The following is a 21695-nucleotide window of genomic DNA, read 5'->3' as shown; positions in this document are numbered from 1 at the left end:
GAAAAAAATTGCAGTTCTTACTCATGTTATACTTACTTTGTAAAAAGGATTTTGCTCTCTTTTACACAAGACACAATTCATAAGATCTTTTTATATCAGCGGGGAACTCTTCCATCTGCATATCCATGGAACTTGCCAGCTGTTAACAGCATAGCATAACACTGCTGAACAGTTCAGGATGCAGGGATAAGGAATATCATTCTCCCATTCCCAACTGAAACAACATCAGCAAATGCAGGCAAGCTAAATAGAATTCTCCAAAATGGAGCCTGTCTGAAATTCCAAGTCTCCCAGAGACAAAAGTACTATTCACCTCTTCTTCCTTCTTATGGCTGAAATTCATTTGCATCCACTGATGTCCTTTAAAATATTACCCTCCTGGGACAGTCCGAACCCCCTGTAGAATACTTATAAACATTCAGTTGCTTCTGATCAGACGTATGTAGTTTGTAGTTTGAGTCCTCTGACTCATATTTGAAAATACCAGGAAAGAAAAATCACTGCCACAAATTTAGCAGATGTTTACCATCTAGATTCTCTTGGTTTCGGGGACTTCTTGCAGCAGTTTTAAAATTTTCTGTATCTACTTTATGCTTTAAAGGTCATAATTTCTGAAGCCTGGCTCTTATCTGGCCCTTTAGAATGATGAATATAGAATTTCTTGTGCCCAAAGAAAATGCAAAATAAGAACTAACAAGTTCCAAAATTTAGCGACAGAGTAATTAATTGATGGCTTTCTCCAAATATCTGTTAAAATATTAATATAATAAATCATAGGATTTTTTTTTAAATAAAATTATTTAGCAACAAGAATTTAGCACTTTCAAAGCAGCCACATGGGCTGTTGCCCAGAACTCCCTTAAAGATTGCTTTGCTGAGGCTGTTCGACATCTGTCAGCGTTTTCAGCATAAACCATCGGCTCAAAAAAATTCTTCAGGCTGAAACTTGATATATCAGGTCTCAGCTCAGGAGTTTTTATGTGTATTCAGGAAAATAACTTCAGCTGTTTTTAGGTTAGAGCTATAGAAAAAAATGTAACATCAAGACACACAATTAGTTTAGACATAAGTAAAAAGAAAATGGACGTCTACCAACTAAAAATGAATGGAAAACATCCAAACCATTTGATAGCTGTGAAGTTTTCTTTACACCGTATTGCTGAAACAGGATGTCTTTATTGGAGCTATAGTGACCACATTCTTAGTAGGATAGTGTATGGAACTCTGCCCAACTTTAATTCCAGAGGTCAGAATGTGCCCACCTCTTGGCAGCTGAGGATGAATGGCTTAAGTGACAAATTCCAGTCGTTCAGCTTTCCAGATCATTGTACAGCCAGAGACTAACACAATAAACAGCATTTGCCAAAAGGCATCGTGATCCACTGGTGGGTTGTGGTTTTGCACAGCTTCGACATACATTATCTTGACGTCTAAAATTACTTCTCAGAGTACAGCTGTGTATGTGATACTGGACTTCATTCCACTGGATGATCCCATGTAGTCTAGTTACAAGAATGCACTTTTGAACCGAAAACTGTCACTACAAATCTCACTGAGAGTGCAAGAATTCATGAAGAGTCCCAGTTTACTGGTTTGTAAGGATTTGCCTATGAAGGTACAGAGACAGTGTCTGAAAATTGTTATTGCATTCAAAATGAAAAAGTCATTTTAATGAGTGAACTACTGATTTTTTTATGTGAATGTTAATTGGAAATCGAAAGGCAGGGAATGAGCAGGCCGTTAGCATACCAGTCCTCTGTACCAGTATCTCTGTTGTAGAACTTCTTTGAACTAAACATTTCCTAAATCACTATAGCATTCCTGAGGGTTACCTCAGGGGAGAAAAAAAAACACCTCAAAAACATATAAACGATTAAAACTGAACTAAAATGGAACCATGTTTTACAAATGTATATCCATGTGGCCCCCCGACCTAGTCCCAGAGTCCTCTGTTCCAATAGGATTTTCTTCCCCATAGAGATGGGGAAATGCCCCAGTTTTTCTGATTGATCTGTGCCGATCACACTGAACTTAGAGCTTTGAAAACTGACTTTCTATTCTACCTCTTCAACTTATATTGTATGGCCTTGGAAAAAATCATGCATCTGTTTTGACTCTTGGTTTCTGAAAAAGGAAATAAGTCTAAGTAAGTCTGTCTATGTGAAAACTCAAAACCTTGGGGTGCCTGGGCGGCTTACTCGGTTAAGTGTCCAACTCTTGCTTTCAGCTCAGGTCATGATCTCAGGGTTGCAAGATTAAGCCTCACGTCAGGCTTTGTGCTGAGTGTGGAGCCTGCTTAGGATTCTCTCTCTCTCTTCTCTCTCTCAAAAAAAAAAAAAAAAAAAAAAAAAAAAAAAAAAAAAAAACTCAAAACCAATTATATAAGTAAAACAATTTGAAAATTGTATACCTCTACTCTATACAAAGTATATATTCATATTAATAGGAATAGTACACAGGATTGTTGCTAGCATCAAATGAATCTAGGGGTCTAAAGTACTTGGAACCCAAGTAAAATTTGGCAAAAAAAAAATTGGTGGTTAGGATGTAAATTCCTCTGAGTATCAACCTCTGATTCCACTTATTCATGGTTTACAAAGTGTTTTGCAAGTCTCAGTAGCTATTCTGAATAGCTAATAATAGTGTCAGCACATCGTAGTACTTAATGTATAGTGTGTCGATGGGTGTGTGTGTGTCTGTCTGTGGGATATAAATGTTTTGCTATAGAATATTTTGAAGTAAAAGAAAAGACTTAGCACCAATCAGAGTTCTCAAATCTTTATAATTCTAAATTGTTCTAAGCTTAGGAAAGGATCTTTTTTACAGGCATGTGGACTTTGATTTCAGCAGTTTTTAGACTAGCTGTCTTGACTTCAAAACATCTAGAAATTTTGAGGACAGTGTGAGAAGTGCTCTTTTAAATTTCTAATTGAGCGCACTAGAAAGATGAGAAAACACTGTGGTGGCCAAAATAAAGAGGGAACAGGAAAGTAGAGGGTTAAGACTATGGTGAGGCCACAGCTGCCCTTGGGGTGTTTGCCATCACTGTACTCAAGAGCTTTTGGGTTTACACAGTCGTATGGGGATAGGGGAAAAGATGTCAGCCAGAACAAGTTGGAAAATTGAAACCAAGGCTTCTGCAGTAAGCAGGACCCTCCAAGATATACCCCTGCTAGAAGAATCTACCTGCCAGGAATGGAAGAAAACAAAGTTATTTATCTCACCCTAAATTCTGGGTAAACAAACATCTTTGAGAATCCATTGTTAGAGAATCCATATGATTTGGGGGTCAAGTTTGTACCACTTAAGTGGTCAAGCAGAATGAAAACTGAGATATTAACGTAAAGTGGCCCTGAGTGGAGGCCATTCTGGGAGCCCACAGAAACATAAATACTCTCTGAAGGTACACAGCCTCACACCAGTCCTAATAGGATTCACACAAATAAAGCCCAGTTGAACCTAAATACACAATCCAGCATTTAAAAGTACTCAGAAGGAAGGAAGGAAGGAAGGAAGGAAGGAAGGGAGGGAGGGAGGAAGAAAAAGAAGGGAAGAAAAGAAAAGAAAAAAAACAAGACAAGACAAAAGAGAAAAAGAAACCATCATGAGTGAGTCAAGAGAATAACAAACTGGAGTGCCTGGGTGGCCTAGTCGGTTAAGTGTTTGACTTCAGCTCAGGTAATAATCTCACGTTTCATGAGTTCAAGCCCCACATTAGGCTCTGTGCTGAAGCACGGAGCCTGAGATTCTCTCTCTCCCTCCCTCTCTCCCTCCCTCTCCCTCCCTCTCCCTCTCCCTCTCCCTCTCTGCCCCTCCTATGCTCTTTCTCAAAATAAATAAACTTTAAAAAATCTATTAAAATAAGAGAGAATAACAAACAATAGAAAAGAGTTTGGATTATGTTTAAATGTTTAAATAGAGCAAATCACAAACCTGAGGAAAGAACAACTTTTAAAAAAAGACAGTGTAGGGGCGCTTGGGTTGCTCAGTTGGTTAAGCATCCGATCTCGGCTCAGGTCATGATCTCGTGGTCTGGGATTTCGAGCCCCGCGTCGGGCTCTGTGCTAACAGCTCAGAGCCTGGAGCCTGTTTCAAATTCTGTGTCTCCCTCTCTCTATGACCCTCCCTGTTCATGCTCTCTCTCTGTCTCAAAAATAAATAAAATGTTAAAAATTAAAAAAAAAAAAGACAATGTATATTTTTTGAAGAACCAAATAGAACTTTTAGAAATGAAAAATGGTGATTGAAGTTAAAACTTCACAAGTAGATTAAACAGCTCAAGAGAGACTAAGTGAAATAGATTGTATACAGTAGCATGCTGATAAATGTTTAATAATTATTTCTCCAGGGAAGTAGAAAAAAGTCCCTGTAATTTAACATTGCCAGTTTCTATTCTGTGTCTACTCCTACAATGGCCAATTTAAATCACCAGTGTGATGACAGTGAATGCAGAATTGGGAATAGATGCTGTCAATTGGTTCCCATATGCTGGCACATGCTAGTTCCTACACACGACTGGCTGCATAACTGAATAAATCACCCAGAATGCAGCATAGAGAGACAGAGAGATAGGAAAGATATGAGACATGAAAGATAGCATGAGAAAGTCTAACACATGTTTAATCGTCATGCTACAAGAGAATGGGAGAGTAACTAAAATTTTTCCAAAATTGATATAAGTCGTGAATTCTAAGATCTAGGAAAACCACAGATAACATACAGCTATATGTTGTAATGAAACTGCCAAACACCAAAGACAAAGAGACGATCTTAAAAGCATCCAGAGAAAAAGGAGAGATAAACTTCCAGGGAACAAAAATGAAGGCTTCTTAAGAGCAACAATGGAAACCAGAAATATTGGAATAATTTTCAAAGTATAGAGAGAAGAATATTGTTAACCTAGAGTTGAATAACCTAATTAAGCATTATTTTAAAGTGAGGGTATAATAAAGACATTTTAAACAACAAAACAGCATTTACCACCAACATATGCACACGAAAAGAACTTCTTAAAGAAGTATTTTAGGAAGAAGGATAATGATCCATAAGAAATATGGACAAAATGGGGTGCCTGGGTGACTCAGTCAGTTAAGTGTCCAACTCTTGATTTCAGCTCAGATCATGATCTCACGATTCATGGATTCCAGCCCTGTGTTGGGTTCTGTACTGATGGTGTGGAACCTGTTTGGTATTCTCTCTCCCTCCCTTTCTCTACTTGGGATTCTCTCCTCTGTCTCTGCCCTTCCCCTACTCACTCGCTCACATATACTTTCTCTCTGTCAAAAATAACTAATTGTTAAAAAAAAGAAAATATGGACAAAGAAATGGATAAACATTTAGGTAAATCTAAGCCAACATGAAAACAATAATAATAATAATGTCTGGTAATTAAAAGCCATGTGAATAGTGAGTTTTATTTCCCCACAAAACTAAACAGTTTATTATGTACTTAATTATATTACCACTTAGTTTTAATTGTCTTTTGTTCACCTGTGCCTTGTAAAACAATCAGAAAAACAATGTTAAAGCACTTTAGTAACAGATTTACTTGTTTTAGTCCAAATTATACCGTGGTAAGCATAACAAAAGTTGGGGTGGGTTTTTAGTTTACAATGAAATATCCATAAGTATCTCTAAGAAGAAAACACACTCCTCTGTGCACGTCCTCTACTCTCACACAACTCTGCTGCACATCACTGCATCTGAAACTAGATGTGTGCAATTTCCACCCATTAAGCAATTCTGTGACACCAGATTGGTCCTACAATTTAACTCAATTCTGACACTATCTACCAGAAGATGGCATGTCAGACCTCACAGATTAAGGGTTCGGTTCCCTAAGAGTGCTCCACTCTCTCACCCAACTTCAGACACCAATCAAAAGTTCAGGTTGTCACCTGTGCTTCTGACCAACCTGCCAAATAATTCAGAAGTCCCTACAACCCCCTGTTATGGTTTGATAATTTGCTAGAGCAGCTCAGATAACTCAGAAAACAGTTTACTTACCAGATTAGTGGTTTACTATAAAAGGACTTAACTCAGGAGTAGCCAGATGGAAGACATGCACAGGGCAAGGTATGTGGGAGGACACCAAGTGTCCTTGCCCTCTCCGGGCATGCCCCTTTCCCAGTACCTGCACGTATTCACCAACCTGGAAAGTCTCCAAACCCCACCCCCTTTTTTTATGGAGGTTTCATTACAGAGGCACAATTGATTAAATCATTGGCCGTTGGCTATTGGCGATGAACGCAATCTCCAGCACCCCCCGCTTCCCCAGAGGTGAGGGGGATGAAGCTGAAAGTTCCAACCCTGTAATCAATCACAGTTGGTTCCACTGGTAACCAGCCCCCATCCTTAGGTGCTTTCCAAAAGCCTCCTCATTAATATAAACACAGGTGTGGTTGAAAGGGGCTTGTTGTCAATAACAAAGGACACTTTTGTGTCTAACTCTTATCCCTTAGAAAATTCTAAGGGTTTGGGGAGCTCTGTGCCAAGAACAAGACCAAGACCAAACGTATATTTTTTATTAGAAATCACAATTTCACAATACTTCCAATTTCAAAAAATATATATCTTGTTGATCCTGAGCATTCAGTTATGTGAGTTCTATTATTTACCAGGGATTTCCAATTTAGGGTGAAGTGGGAAAGACATATTTTATTGCAGTTTATAGTTGTGAAAATTTTATCCCCCAAAACACTGGAAGTTCAGAGCCTTTGTTTCTCCCAACCCACATGGTGGTGACTTTTTACCACTAGGAGACTTATGGACTCACTCTGACTGACAAGCAAAGGTAGAATTATTTTATACTATTAAAAAAAATTTTTTTTCAATGTTTGTTTATTTTTGAGAGAAAGGAGACAGAGCATGAGCGGAGAGGGGCAGAGAGAGAGAGGGAGACACAGAATCTGAAGCAGGCTCCAGACTCCAAGCTGTAAGAATAGAGCCCAAAGTGGGGCTTGAACTCATGGACTGCGAGATCATGACCTGAACTGAAATCGGACGCTTAACCGACTAAGCCACCCAGGCACCCCTATCCTATTTTCCCATTAAAGGAACTGACAGCTTCTTGGAGAAATTCAGGACTGGAGAAAGTACAAAAAGACCGCAGGATACCTTATGTTGTCAGAAAGTAAAGAAGCACTCAAAAAATGATGGGAACATATTTAAGGATACAGGAGACAACTTGAGGGAGGCTTCTAGTGACTAAATCTGGGACAATGTCGGCAACAAAAATTATGACCGTAATGGATTATAACCCATAGAATCAAATAAGAAACTATACTTCTGTAAATCAATAACTGAATAACTAAATGAAGAAGGGAAAGCTCTTCCTTACGTATAATTCCAAGTGATACTATTAGAAGAGAAGCTAGAAAATCCCCATTTGCAAAACACCGTAGTAGTAATTGTTTCTCTCAAGACTTATCAATGGATGCTAACATTAGTAGGTGAAAGTATGATGAGAAACAGGATAGTTACATACTCTCGAAGTAGCATGCAAATAATACTTCTTAATTCTAGAAAGGAAAAGAATGGAAATGTTACAATGGAGAAACCTGGTATACACCATCTTAACCATCACTAGCAACAGGACAGACTGATATCACGTGTCTCCAGATGTAATGCATTGAGAAGGATACATCATTTATGTGGCTTTAGTAGGGAAAAAAATGCATAACCTAAGTTTAATTATGAGGAAACATCAGATAAACTCGAACTGAGAGACCCCATAAAATAACTGGCCAATACTTCTCAAAATTTCCTGACTGACCATGATTGTGTGGTTTCAGACGATGTTAACGTTTAAGGAATCTGGGTCAAGAGTATACAGGAATTCTTTGTATTAGTTTTGCAACCTTTTTGTAAAACAAATTCTTTCAAGATGAAATTTATTTTAAAAAATCAAAGATAGTGTTGTGATAGTTTTCCTAGGCCTCTCCATCCTCCCTCATTCTCAGAAAGGCCATTTATTAGTTACCTCCTCTGTCCAGAGATATCAGTGTATGGCTTCAGTAGAAGAGGGCCAAGTGCAAGGCTTAAAAGGAAGGAAACAGTTGGAGTCTGAAGCACAAGGTCCCTACTGTGTTGAATCCGTGTAGTAGAGGCTATTAAAGTGCCTCCCTCCCACCCCCTCTCCCTCTACCTCCATACTCCACTCCCCAGACTGCTTTTAATCCTATTGGGAGGATATACAGGGAGAAAGGAAGAAAAAATAATGAATGGCTGTATTCCTTGGCACATGAAGAACAGTTTCCCTTTCGGGGTTTCAAGAATAAAAAATGAGAGGCTTTAAATCTTGCTAACTTGTGCAAGAATGCGTGTGTGTGTGTGTGTGTGTGTGTGTGTGTGTGTAGGTAAAATGTAAACTACCACTGTGGAAAGGATAATGCTGATTTTCAAAATCTACCCAAGCAAAGGAAAGCGTCATTCCAGAATAAGGTATGTTAGAGGCCAGTGGGAAAAAAGACAGCAGATGATTTTGTTTAGCATGGGGTGAATTAGGAAATACCCTTTTCATAGCTAACTCTGAAGAGATGAGCTGTTGTTGCCAAGATGTGTTTATCAAATGTCTAGGCTATCTCACAGGATGTGAGAGTTGGTTTAGCTGCGTAAAATAGTTCTGTATTTTTATTTTAGCCAAGGCTCTCAGTCAGCTCCCTCCCCACCAAAGTGAAAAGGCGCAGCGGCAGCAGCGAGGAGGACAACAAAACCTGATTGAATGTTGGCAGGAAGCCTGTTGCAATCCAGCCTTGCTTTTTAAAAGGAATCTCTCTCAGTTTGATGTGTCTTGTCTCACCAGTGAGCTGCAGACTTCTTTTCTTAAGATAGATTGGAGTGAAAAAAAGAGTATTGCCATTGGTAATTCCTTCTACTTCAAAAAAACAAAAACAAAAAACAAAAACAGAAAATGAGTGGGCAGAACATCCATGCTGTTGTTGACTCCCTCCCGGGAGCAACAGGCTATGGAAATGGTGCAAGGAAAAGCCACAGATAGAGCAGTAGGGTGTGAATTCAGACCACATGCCTCACTACTGATGCTGCTTTCTGGAGCGGTTTTGTTTTCGGTAAGCTGGCCTCCTTCCGGTTGATCCCTTGACATGCTGGGATTGCACCAGGTCGCCCCTCTGTGACTCAGACAGGGAAGAGGGCATCGCCGAATTTACATTAAAAATAAGATACGTGTCTGGACACCCCACCCCCCACCCCGACACACACTTCATCAGCATCAAGTTGTGCCGTTCCCTCTGTAAGTGATGGGCACTGCTGGCAGTCGGTGTTGTTTTTGGCTTGAGGCCTTACAGACCGGCCAGCCGTTGTGTAAGCACGGTCTGTCTGAATTGCTCTGGGGCTAACTGCCTTCTTAGAAGTTCTCTTGCTGCTCATTATTCTGCCGGCAAGACATTACCATTATTAATTTAAATTCCTCCATCTACGTTTTCTGTACTAGAAGATAATGAACTATAGAGAATTCTAGCTCTGTAAATCTTCAAGATTCTTTTGGTCTTCATTTCTATAATTTGGGATTGGGGTTTTAAACCAGTGTAGAACTTGTAAATTTGCTAAATTTAAACCAGAATTTGGGGGTGGGGTTAATAACTAAACTATTCTGCTAATGCTGTTTTTAAAACTTCTGATGTGTGTGCCTTTTTATTTTTTGCTCATCATATGGTCTATTCAGAAAATTAAAAAAAAAAAAACAACACTAAGTAGCTCTTGGCAGAAGGTCAAAACCAGCATTGCAGGGAAGGTATTTAAAAGTCTTTTAAGTGTGGCTATTTGTATAAGCAATAACTGAACATTTCTTATGACTAGGGAGGACTATTTTCACAGTCTTTCATGGAAATATTTCTAGATGATTTCTGTGGCTCTTTTCCTTGAGCTCATTTATTTGCTTTTGCTTCAGAACAGAGCATTTTAATGAGCAGTTTTATGAGCCTAACCTGCGTTCTGCAAGCTTTACATGACTGGATTCCTGTTACACATAACCTTTGCCCTATTTTCCATTAAAACACAAAACTTTCCTTTAATCAACTTCGTACTAAGACCTTGGAGGAAAAAATGCAACAGATAGTTTGGTTTACTATTCGGCCCACTAAAATTAATATGTTTTTTAAATACTTGTTGTTTCCTTATAGTTCCAAAAATTACACATATTAATATTTTAACCACAAATTCCTTTATTTTCTAAGGTGCTTATTTCCTAAGCATCTTAGGTAAATAACTCAGTTAGCTGTCTTTAAAATCCGTTGAGGCAAGTGCAAAGACAAGATGAGCCCCAAATCACTCTGGAAATAGGAATTTTTAAGAAATGCATAGTTTTCTCAGTCCTACATATAACTGCCAGTGTCGGGAGCTTCCTTCTCATGGCAAAGCTGAGCGACCATCTGATGCGTGCCGGTTCCTTCTCTTTGTGTTTTAACTCAAAGGTAGAACAACTATTTTCCATTTTATACATCATATCCTAGATCCGTTTGTATGGAACAGTTTTCTTTTCTCTAACTGGAAAAATCCACATTTGTTGAATTTTTCTTTCTTTTCCAGTGATTTAATAAGTATTATTGATATCTGCTAAACATTCAAGTTCTCCCTTTCATTTGAGCAGTGGTGCCCCAAACAGGATGCAGAGCCCCTGGAAGGGTCTAGGGGGTTCTGAGAACAATGGAGCCATTGTTGTGTGGCACACTCAGCTCCCCTCTTGGTCACGCATTCCAGCCATGTTTGTCTTTTAAAACTATACTTCGGATTTAAGGTAGTCTGTGGTTCCTTATAACACCTAGCTCTTTTTCTGCCCTGCTTACTTCAGCCAATCTGTTCTCATCTTATAATCCTGTTTACTTTTTCTTTTTAGGACAAGGAGGGCACTCTTTAAAACACAGTGAAGTAAGTTTAGGGAAAATGAAAGGAAATCTACTTCACACAGCAGGTTATAAACTTATGGAGCTCTTTGGTCCCAAAAGGTGGTGCTGGCAGGAAATGTAAATGAATTCAAAAACCTCTTAACCAAATTTATGAATGAGAGCCATAAATGGCTACTAAGAAAACCAGGGCTAAGCCTGATTTCTACAGTTGGAGTCAGAGAGGTGCTCCAAGGCCTCCCACAGGAGGTCTCTTGTGATCAGCTGAAATGATGACCTTGGGTCTGGCCAAGATGAGATTTCCTGAGCATCCTGTGTCCTCTCGGCACTTGTCTCTCCTCTGTCGCACTTGGCCTCAGAAAGACCCTGCAAGTCTGTTGTGGGGTAGGCAACTTTCTTTTTGAAATAACTTTTTTTCTTGTAAAGTTTCTTTTACCGTTCAACCATCTGCCTACCACAGTGCCAATTATGACTGTCAGGGAATAATGACGTCTGTCCAGTGGAAACTAGCTGAGATCACATTTGGATCCTAAAACATAGATACTTTCTTTTATGTAAAGTCAGATCCTTCTTTTTCCTGGGAATTTTCAGACCTGAGACCATAAATAGCATTTTTACTTCATCCTGTACTCTATCCTCAGTAGAACCTTCAGTCCCCTAACCCCTTCTGCTTTTCCCCATCTGTATCTCCTTACTGCAGGGTTGCTCACCTGGGGACACTTTTAAAAACACAGATGCTCCAGGCCTCAGCCCAGATCAATTAAATCACAGTCTCTGTGGGCCGGGCCCAGGCATCAGTATCCTTCAAAATCATACCAGGCTATTCTTGGCAACCGAACTGAGAACCTGGCCTGACAGCTTGTGTTAGTTTCTTTCCTCAACCTGAACGCCGGCTCATCATCTCAGTGTCCTCTGAGGCATCATTGTGCCACACCCCCACCCTCCCATGTTAAATGTTTGTTACTGAATATGGTAACGCTCATAGGCATTGTGGACTGGTCTTTATGCTGTCTTCTTTCTCTGTCCTTCCAACTATGAACTCCTACTAAAAGAAAATTTGCTGCAAAAACCTGGTCCTTACAAATTTATGGTACCCAACATTTAAAGGAACTTTTCCTCCTCTTACCTCTTTTTGACTCACCTGGCACCTGCTCCAAATCCGATCTTCCCTTCACATCCATCCCTCACTTTCCTTCTAGGCAGGCATGTCGCCTCTTTCTCTGGGAGAGCACTGAGGTGAACCGGATGAAGCTGCCAATACCCTTATCTTCATTCTTCCCCATTCTCTTCTTGACCTTCCCTTAAGCCTTCAAGAAGAAAGATGCCGCTTTCATTTATCGAGCACTGTAGAATAGTAACTGCAGTGCATTAAAATACAGTGGAAAAAGCCTAGTAGAAAGCAATCAATAATATTCATGGGGAAAAATGTGAATTTTTAAGAAGAAGAAACATTTAAGCTATGAATATGTAGGAAGGAGAGATCAATTTTAATTAATTTCTCTAGGGAAGGTTATATCACACAGGCGGTGACATATAGACCAGACCTTGAATAATAGAAAGATTTTAGCAGTCAGATTTTGGGCAAAAGGGCATTCACATTCAAGGGGCAGCATGGCCAAAGGCACCAGGTTGTGGCGTGCGTGGTTTGATCTGGAAATAGTGAATGGCTAGGTATAGCTGGAATATGATATAGAAGGAAGATCTTTCTAAATATTCCTCCTTTACCAATACACTAAATCTCATTTGCTTTTGACACCATCTAAAATCTCATGTACACAACTGCCTTCTCTGGTATCTTTCACCTTTTGTCTACTGGCTCCCTTTTTTAACTTCATGTTAAACACATGTCTTTCCTCCCCTATAAGAAATATTTTGTGACCAGGTACCTGGATATATACCATGCCATTTCTACCGTAGACCGTAATTGGCCTCCCTGCTTCCAGTCCTTCCCTCCTTACATAAATGTAGCCTGAAAACGGCCGCCATAGTGATCTTCCTAAAACACCATTTGATCATATCCTTTCTGGTGACATTGCATGCCCACCATGTCGCATCTCCTCTCTTCGGCCTAACTTGAACTCTCCACAACAGGCCACTCATTTCACAATTCAAATATGTCTCCTTCCACGCAACATGCTTTTACCATGCACTCCCAAATATTTCCCCAAATATATCAAGCTAATGTCTACCTCCATTCCTTTTGTTCCCCTTGCCTGCATGTCTTCTGGATGTCTGCATGTCCCAATACAACCAGGCCAAGTCTCACATGCTTTCTCTCTGTCTGGCTCCTGAAAATTCTAGAATAATCACTCTTTTCTTGGAAAACTGATTACACTAAGAGGCTTTATCCTAGCACTTAGCATTTATTGCACGCTGTGATTACGACACCTTGTGTCTTGCCTATTAATCTGTTCCTCCCCAAATAGATGGTAAACTTCTTAAGAGAACAAATTGTGTTGTGTTCCTCCCTTTAACTTCTCAGGGCACCTAGTACATTTCTCATCCTATGTTATATGCTTAATATATAGCATAGATTAAGTGTAACAGTTATCTATTTAATAAACCAGTTTAGACCAAGATAAATACTCTACAAAGAGGACAACAGGAAATAGTGTTTATGCTGTGTATAAGGGGCTCATTTTCTACTCTACAATATTAGTATCTAGTCTGCATATCAATTTTGATGTAGTTGCCTCTCCCTAACTCAAAAAGAGTCACTTAAAAAGTAATAATTGAGTAGGGGTGCCTGAGTGGCTCAGTCAGTTAAGCGTCCGACTTAAGCTCAGGTCATCATCTCATGACTCATGAGTTCAAGCCCTGCATCAGACTCTATGCTGACAGCTCAGAGCCTGGAGCCTGTTTCTGATTCTGTGTCTCCCTCTCTCTCTCTCTCCCCTCCCCCCACTCACACTCTGTCTCTCTCAAAAATAAATAAACATTAAAAAAACTTCTTAAAAAAGTAATAATTGAGTCTAGAGATCAAAGTACCACATTATAGGAAATACAGGGGGTAGAAGAACCCATGAAATGATATCCAGGTGGGTTAAATATGTCAAATCCAAACCGGGAAGTTGAGTGGAATCTACAGGACAAATGACCTACTCCCGCTCCTCCCGCCTTTTTGAACAAAAACAATAGATTTCAAGGCAAAAAGAAAGAGAATGAGTTAGAGGAGAAGCCTATAGATTAAAATAAACCTAAGAGATATATCTACCCCTCATAGTATATGGACTTATTTGGATTCCAGTTCCAATACATAAACTTTAAATCAGTTTTTTCAAAGACAGTTGGGGAAGTATACTGTGAACACCAAATACAGTTGGCCCTTGAACAAAGTGGGGCTTAGGGGAACCATGCACCCTGTGCAGTATAACTCTCGACTCCTTAGAAACTTAACTACTAATAACCTGTTGAGTAGAAGCCTTATCAATAGTATAAACCATCAATTAACACATATTTTGTATGTTCTGTGTATTATATACTTTATTCTTACAACAAAGTAAGGTAGAGAAAAGAAAATATTATTTATAAGGAAGAGAAAATATATTTACAGTATTCTATACTGTGTTTATAAAAAAAATGTGTATAAATGGACCCACATGGTTCAAACCAGTGTTGTTCAAGGGTCAACTATGTTCGTAAAGTTAAGAAATGATTAATATTTTTCAGTGTGATAATAGTATTGTGGTTATGTTTTCTAAGGGTCCGTTTCTTTTAGGAATGCATACTGAAATATTTACAGATAAAATGACACGATGATGGAGTTTACCTCAGAGTAGTTGGGGAATATAGAGGGAGCAAGGACAGCCATGTGGCTCATTGTTGAAGCTGAGTAATGAGCACCTAGAGGTTAATTTCTGTTATTCTCTTTACTTTCTCTACTTTTACATAAATTTAAATTTTCCCAAATCAAAGGTTTAAAAAGTAGTCACTGATGTTAAATGATTCTTGTTAAATATTTTTTGTGTGGCAATGGTATTAAGGTTGTTTTTTGAAAAGGAGTCCTTATCTTTTAGAAATACCAACAGAAGGCCTGCCTGGGGGGTTCAGTCAGTTAAGCGTCCAACTTTGGCTCAGGTCATGATCTCAAGGTTCATGAGTTCAAGCCTGTGTTGGGCTCTATGCTGACAGCTCAGAACCTGGAGCCTGCTTGGGATTCTGTGTCTCCTTCTCTCTCTGCTCCTCCCCCACTCATGCTCTGCCTCTCTCTCTCTGCCTCTCAATAATAAATAAACATTTAAAAATTTTTTTTTGTTTTAATAAAAATAAATTTAAAAAATACTAACTGAAATATCAATGTGTGAAATGATAGAAATATATTCATAAGTTACTGTGGTTTTTAAAAAATATAGTAAACAAAAACACAAAATGCTTACATTGTCATTGAAAAAAATTTCTTTTTTATTTATTTTTTTAAATTTTTTAATGTTTATTTATTTTTGAGAGAGAGAGACAGAGCATGAGTGGAGGAGGAGCAGAGAGGGAGACACAGAATCCGAAGCAGGCTCCAGGCTCTGAACTGTCAGTACAGAGCCTGACGAGGGGCTTGAACCCGTGAACCGTGAGATCATGACCTGAGTCAAAGTCAGATGCTTAACTGACTGAGCCACCCAGGTGCCCCTTGAAAAAATTTCTTATCCCCAGGAACACATCCCTAAACCCCAAAAGTCAAGAAACAATAATCCTTTAGGTTATATAAGGCCTGTCCTGTTTTTACCTAAAGATTACCTATTTCCAAATAAAACTATGAGTTATGCATCCTGTAGATGAGTACATACAGAAGAGTAAAAACAACCAAACACTGGGTTGCGAGTACTCATAGTCCTTAAAGGTACAGGATTTGTCACAAGAGTAGTGGCTTTCAAAACCATTTGGTTTTTTTCCAGTTAACAGCAGCCCTCAATGGCTGTGCATTGAGACATGCATAAACAGTCCTACGGTTTTTAAAACCTTCAAGCTTTCCCCAATACCAGTTCATCCTTAGCCCTCTGACAAAATTTTCAATGAACCATGCATTATTAGCAAACTTATCTGATTTGGGGAAGAAGGAGATCTTGTCTCTGTGATTAAGATACTCATGAGCAACAAAATGATCATTAAGCTAATATCAGATCCCAGCTGAAGGTCTGGAAAATCTATAAGTTAGAAGAATCCTTTGTGCAGGGAGAAGAATGACGTGTGCTACCAACACCATCGTCATTTCAGGTGGATTCCTGTAGAGCATATAACTCTATCTTCTTGTCATCCTAAAGTCATAAATGTTCACTGAAGTTTGTCCTTATACTGACAATATCTCAGTCAAAATTAAAATTCTCTGTACAACCTATTAATGAGATCATTTTATGGTCTCTCAATATCTCATTTGATGCCAAGACCAAAGGAAAATACAAATCTGAACACTTACCTAGGAAACATAGGATTTATCAGGTAGCCATTCTGAGAATATGAATCTAATGTAAACATTTTTATCAGAATGAATCAGCAATATTGTTTTAGCAGTGGAATTGGAACTTAAGAATAAGATTGTTAAGTAATCATTCATAAAGTTTTTAAAAATAAACATGTATTTTTTTAGAACTTAAAAAACCATTTTATATAAAAGATATAATATCATGTTGCTACTCCGTACTTACACTGTCCAGGGCAATAGCCACTAGCTACAGATGGTTACTAAACCCTTGAAGCATGGATGGTCCATGTTGAGATGTGCTTTAAGTACCTATTTGATTTCAATACTCTGTACCAAAAAAAAAAAAAAAAAAAAAAAAAAAAAAAAGAATGTATCACATCAGTGACTTTTATATTAATTATATGTTGCATTTGTGTGCTAGAGCTGCTGTAACAAAATACCACAAAGTGGCTTCAACAACAGAAATTTATTTTCTCACAATTCTGGAAGCTAGAAACCTGAGATCAAAGCAAAATGTCAGCAGGGATGGTTTCATCTGAGGCCTCCATCCTTGGTTTGTAGATGGCTAACTTCTTTCTGTGTCATCACATGGCCTTCCCTCTGTGTACGCCTGTGTCCAAATAAGGACACCAGTCATAGTGGATTATGGCCTACCCTACTGGTCTCATTTTAATTTAATTACCTCTTAAAAGATCATATTTCGTAATATAGTCCCATTCTGAGGGACTTGGAGTTAGGATTCCAACAAATTTGGGGCGGATACAACTCAGCCCTTAAATATGTCAAAAAGGGGCACCTGGGTGTCTCCGTTGGTTAAGTGACAGCTCAGATCATGATCTCGCGGTTTTTGAGTTCGAGCCCCACGTCAAGCTCTGTGCTGACAGCTTGGAACCTGGAACCTGCTTCAGATTCTGTGTCTCCCTCTCTCTCTCTGCCCCTTCCCCTGCTCGTGCTTTGTCTCTCTGTCTCTCTCTCTCTCAAAAGTAAATGAATATTTAAAAAAATAAACATTATAAAAATGCATTTCACTTGCTTGTTTTACTTTTTTTTATCACGGCTACAGAAATGTGACTTGCGCGTTATTTCTACTGGACAGTGCTGTATTTTATCTCTTTGGGATGTTAAAACACTATCATTACCTGTTGGAGGAGTAAGAAAAAGTTCTAATTTTTAAAAATTTCTCACTTTCTCTTTAATTTCACTTTTAGTACTCAGTTTCACTGAGAAATTGTTAATGAACAAAAGCAGTGAGGTGGTGTATAAACAGCAGAAAATGTACACAGGGGAAGTTAGGGCAGAGTTCTGTTTCAGTCTTACTGTCTTTATTATCTTTAGGCACATCCTTTCCCCTCTCTGTATTTTCATTCCTTCTTCCTAAAGAAAAATAATAGTAATGGCTGACATTTATTGAGTGTTTATTATGTGCCAGGCACTCTTCTGAATTTCTACACTGGCAATTTACTTAATCCACTCAATACTCCTTGAGAGGAAATAATTATAATAGGTACAATTATTACTCTATCTGACAGAAAACTGAAGTACACAGAGATTAATCAACCTATCCAAGTTCCCAGGGTTAACAAGTGATGGAACCGAGTGGTCTCTGTCACATCCTTTATTCCCTCATATGCTTCTATTTCTGTAAGATTCTTTTGAGGACCAGTTGAGATGGTGTGTGCGAGCACATTTAAAAATTATTGGCCATTAATTGTTTTGCCTTTTCATGGAAATATTACAGAAAAAGCTATTGTTTTTCTCTTTTGACTAGCAGATCTACTTATCTTCTTTGACTGCCTGATAATTTTAGAGCTAAAAGAAGTGACTGTGTCTGTGTTTTTGACACATTATTGAATCACAGAATCTTTGGAAGGATTCTCAGAAGTCATCCATTCTAGTTCACCTTGCTCATCGTAGCTCTGATTTTTTCCAGCATGCCCAGAAGAGTTTGCTCAATTTTTGTAGTTAATAGGTGCTCCCCAGTCACATGACATTTCTGAATGGCTCTGACTGCTTATATTAAGCTTACGTGCACCTTTCTTTCCTTATGGTCACAGAATGTTAGAGCTGAAAGGGCTTCCAGAGAGGAAGTCAGTGATTCTCATACTCAGGTAGGCAGTGAAGGACCTGGCGCATTTAGTCTAATAAGCCGACAAATATTTATTGGTAAGATTGTAGCCCAGTTTCTCTCTCTGTTTTAGAAAACACTCTCAAAGAAAGAGTTTTCAGGGCAATTTTTGAATTTTTAAAAAAAATTTTATGTTTATTTATTGATTGAGAGAGAGAGAGAGAGAGAGAGAGAGAGAGCACGAGCAGGGGTGGGGCAGAGAGAAAGGGAGAGAGAGAAAGAATCCCAAGCAGGCCTCACACTGCCAGCACAGAGTCCAATGTGGGGCTCGATCTCATGAACCGTGAGATCATGACCTGAGCCAAAATCGAGAGTCAGACATTCAACCAACTGAGCCACCCAGGCACCCCTGCATTTTTTTAACCAAGCTCATATTTATGAATTTTGTAACCTCATGTAAGTAATTTATGTCATTTACATCAATTATCTCAAGTTACACACTTAATTTCTGTTGAGCACTTAACTGTATGTCAGGCACCATGCTTAAGTACCTTTTCTATGTTACGTTATTTGGTCTCTACACCTGCTCTGCCCTATAAAATGTGTTTGATGCTAATATTACCCCCTCTCATGGAACAGAAATTAAGACCTAGAGAGGATGACTAACTTCTTAACTTTAATTTTACCGAAGTCACAAAGCTAATTAGTGACAAAATCAAGATATGAATATAGGGCATCTGATTCCATAGTTTATAGTCTTAATTGCGATTCTAAATCATTGCTCAAACGGAAGTGGTTTGGAAACGGGGTAATCTACGAGAGTCAGGTAGATTTTTTTAAACTTGTATTTGAGGAATGCTACAAACGTGTGTTTGATCCAGATATTTTTCTTGTGGTTCCTTTGATTTGGGAGTTCTATAGACTTGGTAGAATGTGTTACTTACAGTCACATGGAAACTATGGTTAAATCAGAAAAAAGTTTTGTTGAAATGGCAGGAATTATTATTCAGAATTATTTCATTTATTTTAATGCCCTTTAAATCTTAATCACACATATCATCTTGATGTTGTGTAAAGCTATCTTTAGATGCTACCTTAAGCCATGTGCATTCAGTTTTTCGCCCTCCAAAAATTGGTATCATGCCTTTTCCATTTTATACATATTCCCAGATATTTTATAAGCAATTGTGGAATATTGCTAGGAATTGTATTGAATCAGATGGATAATGTTGCCACATCTCTTTTTGATGCCTTTGGCCACCAGTGTAGTATGAAATTTCATGATGATAATTTCAAAGAGGTTTTACTCTTTAATTCAGAAATCATTATACCTATTTTAATTTGAAAGAATTTCTGTGGATTGAGTAGACATAAACAATTGCCAGGGACAATATTATAGTCCTCACTAATAATAACATTTCTAGGAATTTTGAAGCCATGGTTAGGAAAAAAGAAATTTGGGGGAAATTGTGAATACATGCAGTAATATGTTTTCTTAACAATATTTACATATTCAATCTAAAGTTACCTTGTTATTCTATACAGGAACATCTTGATCTCGTCATAAAAAGCATTATTTGAAATTATAATCTCATCAGTGTTTAGTAGTGGTTATAGTCTGATTTCTGCATCTAAACTACTTTAAAAACAGTCTAGAGGAAGAAAGTTTTTAAGAAACCACGTCAACTTTTTCTCTTATACCTCGAGTCATATTTACAAATTTTATTAACACAGCCCTCAGTACAGTCTTATGTATATAAATTTTAAAATACTACAGATTTTCTTCTAATAATAATTGCACCTACCAAGGTTACCTTAGAGTACTTTTGATTTTTATTATAAATGCTGCCATAAGTTGCTGGTCTTTAAGCAATCTTGCCTTTGTTAATTTTTACCACATTGTGAGAAGTGGGCATAATTTGAAGCAATATATATTTGTTTTCTATATATTACATCCTCCATATTGTTAAACAGGCAATACACACACACACACACACACACACACACATACACACCCCACATACATACACACACAATTTCAAGAAAAGGATAGAAAGAAGTAAAAAAATAAACTCCAGACCCAATGGTTATTACTTCCAGCATGTAGATCTCTGTCCTATCAATCTTATTTTCAAAACTCATCTTCAGTATATTTTGATCTTACCATCTTCATGAATTTCTATTTTCTGCAAACTAGAAGTTTGCCTATAGTGAAACAAATTCCTTTACATTTTAGTTTCTCTCTTAATTGGGAATGAGTATTATGAAGACAGAAATTCTATTTCTGGCAGCTTTGGAAGTACATTTCCAGTTCTGGGGCATATCCATGCTGGCTGTTTGGTGACCCAGAACAGATGTGGTCCAGTGCTATCACCAGAAATATTCTCTCTTTGAATATTAGAAATAAGAGGTTGAATATTCTAAACAAGAGGTTTAGAAACAACAGCTCAACCTGGCAAATTTGTTCCGATTTTACATTAATCTTTCTTATTAACAGAAATGAACCTAAATTTTCCAAAACAGTTTTTATATTTTTTATCTGGATCATCTGGTAAGGCCATTGGGCCCTGGAAAGCCTGACAAAGGTGTACTCACGAATTCATGTATAGGGATGGCTGAAAAAGTTATTTTGAGAATTACTTGGGGAATTCTGCAGTTGAATCCAGATGACAGCTTTGGCAACTACAGTGCTCAGAGGACCTTGGAAAAATTAAAACCCTTGAATATAGCTGCTTATTTAAAAGCTTCATTTTGTTTCTCTACTCATGAAACAAGTAATGATTCTACCCACAGAGTTTTACCCTTGTGTGTTTTTAAGCCATTGCATTCTTTTGTTTTTGACTAAGAAGTTTTGGCATGCAAAGCAAGTGATACTGTATTTGCACCGAACTTTGAAGGATTATCTACCTCAAGAGCCTTTCGTTTTTGTTAGGGAAATGGACATGTGTACACCTAATTACGATGCAAGACAAAGGAAACGTTCAGATGCAGGAAGAACAGGGGCTGTGTTTTAGCTGCGGCATCCAAAGTTGTGCTCCATGCACTAAACCAGGAAGGACGAACAGATGGAGTTGGAAAAAACAGTTTTCGGTTGCAAGAACGTCCTGAATAAATGATTTATTCATTTGAGCTCTTTAGGATAGCGGCAACAGAAATTAAATTCAAGCCAACCCAACTTTTAGAAACAACGGAAAACAGTTTACTGGCTGGTGTAACTGCACAAGCCAGAGGCAGAGACGTCTGCACAGCCAGATGCACGCGCTCGAATGACGTCTTCAGATATCTGCCTCTCTCCATCTCTCAACTGTGCTGTTCTCTTTGGTGACTTCATTTGCACACAGGTTTGACTCCTCTTCATTTT

The 21695-nt window shown here is 38.3% G+C and overlaps 1 protein-coding gene and 1 long non-coding RNA gene across 8 annotated transcripts in view; one reads left to right on the top strand and one right to left on the bottom strand.

Moving 5' to 3' along the window:
• Nucleotides 1–21695, top strand: part of DNM3 (dynamin 3) — a 569424-nt gene that overhangs the window by 499209 nt on the left and 48520 nt on the right. The window lies entirely within an intron of this gene.
• On the bottom strand, nucleotides 1157–16597 carry LOC109252483 (uncharacterized). The gene is made up of 3 exons (XR_002074034.2): nucleotides 16493–16597; nucleotides 12001–12166; nucleotides 1157–1607 (listed from the first exon to the last, which is right to left on the bottom strand). It is a non-coding gene; the product is annotated as an uncharacterized LOC109252483 (long non-coding RNA).

Source organism: Panthera pardus, unplaced genomic scaffold, assembly GCF_024362965.1.
Source record: "Panthera pardus isolate Hobbes unplaced genomic scaffold, ASM2436296v1 HiC_scaffold_21, whole genome shotgun sequence".
In the NCBI taxonomy this organism is placed as follows: Eukaryota; Metazoa; Chordata; class Mammalia; order Carnivora; family Felidae; genus Panthera; species Panthera pardus.
The sequence above is the reverse complement of the archived record's forward strand: the minus strand, read 5'-3'. Positions and strand labels throughout refer to the sequence as shown.